This window comes from Phocoena sinus, chromosome 5 (assembly GCF_008692025.1).
Source record: "Phocoena sinus isolate mPhoSin1 chromosome 5, mPhoSin1.pri, whole genome shotgun sequence".
Lineage (NCBI taxonomy): Eukaryota > Metazoa > Chordata > Mammalia > Artiodactyla > Phocoenidae > Phocoena > Phocoena sinus.
Window position 1 is genome coordinate 121,231,177 of NC_045767.1, and position 5,975 is coordinate 121,237,151.

Here is a 5,975-nt window from a genome sequence, read left to right on the forward strand (position 1 = left end):
CATGATAATTAAATGCAGGGTGGGATCCTGATTTGGGTCCTGGAACAGAAAAAGTATTATCAGGAGAAAAAACTGGTAAAATTTGAATGAAGTATTATTTGAATTGGTAGTAGTATGTACCCATATGAATTTCCTTGTTTAAAAATTGTACTCTGAACATGTAGGATATTAACATTAGTGGAAGCATGGTGAAGGGTGTATGGGAAGTCTATGTAATCTTTTTGCAATATTTCTGTAAGTTTAAAATTATTTCAAAAAAGTAAAAAATACAAATAAAACCAGATGAAATTCCATGTGAAACCCATGTAAAGATGCCAATATAACTCTTCATAATTTTTCTATATTTTGTGTATATGTATATATAGAACAACAACCAGAATAATTATTGCTCAGTCACTAAGATCACAGACTCTGGAATAAGAGCCTGAGTTCAAATCCCAGTTCTCCTACCTACTAGCTTTGTTACCTTAGAAAAATTTCTCTTCTTTCTTTGCTTCTGTAACTTATTTTAAAAATAAGAAGGGTAATGATAGTAGAATTCTTACAGGGCTACTGTGAAGATTACATGAATTAATATATTTAAAGCGTTTAACATTGTGTCTGGAACATAGTAACTTCTCAATAAATGTTAATCATGGTAAAGATTGCTTACTGTTTTGTAACCCTGGACTAGGTACATATTTAAGGACGCTGGTGTTTAATGGTGTGTGTGAGATACTTGGGTAAGTAAGGGTTATTCCAAGACAAAGAGGTAAATGCAAAATTCTTGAATTACAGAATGTGACATTAATATCATTACTGTCCCTTTTGCTTCATGGTAAGGTACTGAGTTTGAACCTCTCTGTGTTATCAGTTCAGACTCTAAATGTAGCTATACAACTGCAATTGATTTGTGTTTATTTTCCTCTTTAATAACATGAGCATTTTATTTATACAGTTATAGAGTAAGATCATAGGGCAATAGTATAATAAAATACCAAATATGTCTGACTCCCAATGACTTCCTTTTTGAAAGTTCAGAAATAAAGAATCAAAACAGAAACAGGGAATAAACCTTCCTTCTGCTGCTTGCAGCTCTGGTTGCCAGAAGCCATAATCCCACATGTTTAAAAATCTCTTTCCTACAAGCGACATGCTGAATTAGCTGGCCCTGAAGGGCAGCATCTCTAATTAGCTGAATAGATTTTGCGAATCTGGTCAGTATTCTTAGAAGTCAGTGAAAACAAACCCAGTGCTAGAACCCGGTCCAATTACCTATTCCAAATCTTCACGTGAACTGTAGTGCATGGAAAGAAGGAAAAGCAAGGTCATTTTCTCTCTGGGCAAAGATTGATTTTCCATTCTGTGAGCTGAGATTATTTGGGACATTGGGACCCATATATTTAACCTTTGTAAAGATGAAAACAGCAACAATACTGTACTGCTGGCTTTTGCTCTTGTCATCCAACCCATCCGTAGTATTCAGGCTAAATAAAGCATTATTGAACAGATGGGCTATGTCCTGAAGGTTAGAGGAAAATATAATAATGATTCAGTTGAAGCCCAAATTGGTAGAGAAACAAGTTTCAGAGGTAACTCTGTGTGTTGAAAACTTTCTACCTTGGGAAAGACTTTATCTCTAAAGCCCACTGGCATTTTAGGAACACAGCAGCTAATTTTACCCAACCAGTCCTACGGGGATATGTAGATGTGTGAACTCATAATAGGTGAAGTAAACACAGCCTCATCGATAATTAACATAAGACGACGTAGTTTTGTCACACTAAATTGCCTTCTGGTTTTTTTTTCCATTTAGTCTTTTATGTGCCCACAAGTAATGCCAACATTGGCGACCTCTGTATCACCAAATTTTACTCTTAACTGGTGTCACCGAAACCTGGAAAAATCACCCTGACCATCTCTAATGAAATTCCCCAAAGTACAGGGAGTGTGCTTATTCCAAATGTTTCTATATGGTTCCAGTTCTTCCACAGTTTGCTTTGGTTTTAGTGCCCATATCATAGACGGGTCCATTCGAAAGCAGTCTTGAATAATCAGATCCCTTCTGCCAGACTGTCTAATGTCAATTTGTTTTCTGGCACTATTGCTTCTACCTCTTCTTCTTCATTGTCTGGCACTGGTTGAAAGTGCTCATCTCCAGCAAGATGTCTTCTGTTAATTCCTCTGGTTTGGTATCTATTAGCTGTGAATTTCTTCATCTGCATCTTGAAACCCTTCACAGAAGGCCCCACCTGTTTTTTGTTTTACCGTATCCACCATCTCTCTCATGATTTCTTTGATTGGCTCTGTCGTAAATCCTGTGAATCCATGCACATCTGGACACAGTTTTCTCTAGCAGGAATTGATTGTTTTGGGCTGATGGCTGTCATGTTTTTTTCTACAGCAGTGATGACATCTTCAATGGTGTGATCTTTCCAGACTTTCATGATTTTCTCTGTCTTGGGGTTCTCTTCCACAGTGTTGACAATCCTCTTCATAGAGTACTTGTATAAAGTCCTGATCTGGAGGCTGAATTAGAGATATTGTGTTTGGGGGCAAGTAGAGCATTTCATTGCCTTCGGTGGTGTTGAACTCATGGGGTTCTGGGTGGGCAGGGGCGTTGTCTAATATCAAAAGAACTTTAAAAGGCAGTCCCTTACTAGCAAGGTACTTCCTGACTTCAGGGAGAATGCACTGATGGAACCAATCCAGAGAAAGCATTCTCACTGTCTAATGTTTGCACAAAACATTAGAGTTAGCTTACCCCTTACTGCCTTAAATTCTGGTGCTTGCTTCTCTTCCTTACTAAAAAATGCCCTTTGTGACATTTTTTTTCCAGAACAGGACACTTTCATCTGCATCAAAAAACTGTTCAGGCAGATATCCTTTCTCCTCAGTGATGTTCTTAACGGCGTCTGGGACCCTTGGTCAGCAGAAGCCACTTCTTCTATTATCTTAACACTTTTTTATTTTAACATCTTTATTGGAGTATAATTGCTTTACAATGTTGTGTTAGTTTCTGCTGTATAACAAAGTGAATCAGCTATACATATACATATATCCCCATATCTCCTCCCTCTTGCGTCTCCCTCCCACCCTCCCTATCCCACCCCTCCAGGCGATCATAAAGCACTGAGCTGATCTCCCTGTGCTATGCGGTTGCTTCCCACTAGCTATCTGTTTTACATTTGGTAGTGTATATATGTCAATGTTACTCTCTCACTTCATCCCAGCTTACCCTTCCCCCTCTCCGTGTCCTCAATTCCATTCTCTACATCTGTGTCTATTCTTCTCCTGCCCCTAGGTTCTTCAGAACCACTTTTTTTTTTTTAGATTCCATATATATGTGTTAGCATATGGTATTTGTTTTTCTCTTTCTGACTTACTTCACTCTGTATGACAGACTCTAGGTCCATCCACCTCACTACAAATAACTCAATTTCATTTCTTTTTATGGCTGAGTAATATTCCATTGTATATATGTGCCACATCTGCTTTATCCATTCATCTGTTGATAGACACTTAGGTTGCTTCCATGTCCTGGCTATTGTAAATAGAGCTGCAATGAACATTGTGGTACATGACTCTTTCTGAATTATTGTTTTCTCAGGGTATATGCCCAGTAGTGGGATTGCTGGGTTGTATGGTAGTTCTATTTTTAGTTTTTTAAGGAACCTCCATACTGTTCTCCATAGCAGCTGTATCAATTTACATTCCCACCAACAGTGCAAGAGGGTTCCTTTTTCTCCACACCCACTCCAGCATTTATATTAACACTTTTTTTTAAAAGACAAACCTCTTTCTAAAATTATCAAACCATCCTTTCCTGGCTTTAAATTCTCCAGATTTAGATCTTTTACCTTCCTTTTGCTTTAAGTTGTCATATGACTTCATTTTTTCTCGAATCATATTATAGTCTGTAGGTTTGCCTTTCTTATAGGAATCCTGCATCCACATAAAAGTTGCATTTTCAATACAAGATAAAAAGTATTTTGCAAAACGTTGAAGGTTTCACACATGCTGGCGTGGCTGCAGTGATGGCTTCATGAATTTCCTTTTCTTTTTTCACAGAGGTTTGTTTTTTTTTTTTCGGTACGCGGGCCTCTCATTGCTGTGGCCCCTCCCGTCGCGGAGCACAGGCTCCGGACGCGCAGGCTCAGCAGCCACGGCTCACGGGCCCAGCCGCTCCGCGGCACGTGGGATCCTCCCGGACCGGGGCACGAACCCGCGTCCCCCGCATCGGCAGGCGGACTCTCAACCACTGCGCCACCAGGGAAGCCCCTCACAGAGGTTTTTATGGTGTATTCGTTTAGCCTGAAATGGTGGCACCCACACCTGCAGACCTCAGTCTATTGTGTATCTCAAGCAATTCAGCTTTTTCTTGTAACATGGTGACTTTTCTTTGCTTCTTGGGAGCACTTCCAGCATCACTGGTGGCACTTTGCATGGACCCCATGGTGTTATTCAAGGTTTACCGTATTGCAATAAACGCAATGAAAAATATGTGAGAACTGAGAAAGATCACTTTTTTACTGGAGAGATGAACTGTGCAGGCTGAGGTGATTAGAGTCACGTGCCAGCATTTTAAGCTGATACTAGCAACACTTAAGCGACACATAATAGCAAAGGGTGGTGGCTATGAAATTATTACAGTAGTACAGTATGTGCTACAGTTATGATTTAATACCACACCTTTATATTTGTTTACATTTCTCTCCACTGCAAATGGCACTATGTACGGTGTGTGTTTGTATGCATAAGTTTTGATAAATGTTAACTTTTTATAGTAGAGTTGTGTGTATTTTATAGTAGTAAATAATAAATAGTGTCTACATAAATTTTATGCATTTATAACATACCTTTTTCATAATTTTTTGGATATTTCTAAGCTACAGTTGGTGAGTTTTTTCAAATCATCACAAATCTCCAAAAAAATTTCAATATATTTATTGAAAAAAAACCCATGTATAAGGACCTGTACAGTTCAAACCATGTTGTTCAAGGGTCAACTATAGTTAAGTTTTGGGGGAGTAAAAGTTGTATGCAAATTTTCGACCGTGCAGGGGGTTGGTGCTTCTGTAACCCCTGCTTTTGCTCAAGGGTCAACGTGTCGCATATTATGCTAATAATCAAATCATAGTTCTAACTTTCCTCTAGGTATTCTCAAATGTCACTTATAAGTTCCTGGGAAAGCTCATTCTATTTACAAGCCTGTTATGGACTGGATATTTGTATCCCTCCCCAGATTCATAGGCTGAAGCCCTAATGCCCAGTGTAGCATTTGGAGACAGAGCCTTTAAGGAAGTAATTAGGGATAAATGAGGCATTAAGCTGGGACCCTGGTCCAACAGGATTAATATCCTTTTGAGAAGTGACCAGAGAGCTCATTCTCTTCCTCTCTGCATGAATGTATCAAAGAGAGGCCAAGGGATCACGTAGCTGGATGGTGGTTGCTTGCAATCCAAGAGAAGAGGACTCAGAATGAAACCTAAGTTGCCAGCTCCTTGATTTTGGCCTTCCAGCCTCCAAAACTGTGAGAAGGTAGATTTCTGTTCTTTAAGCCTCTGGTATTGTGTTATGGCAGCAGGAGCAAACCCCTACAGGGCCCATGGTTCACTCCTCAGCATAAGGCTTGAGATAGTTGAGTAGTGAACTTCTGAACTAACTTCTGCTAATTAGGATGTAGTGTTACAGAACTATTACAGCGAAGCCTAAACACCTTTTCTTCCCAGCAAAGCTCTACCCATGGGGACTCAATTTCATGTCCCAAGTTTCTCTGTAAGTTGCTCCTCGGTGCACGCATATGCCCTCCTGTGTTATTCTGTAGCAGCTCTGACCAGCCTTGGTTGAATGTCCTGATACTGATGTCTTTCTGCCTCACGAGGTTGTGCTGTGAGTTTTGGTTTGCGTAAGCTAAGATTGAGACCACAGGATCCCTGCTCCCCCAGGTATTGTGCCACCTTTCTTCTCATCTTCTTTCAAGCCGTAAATGAGGG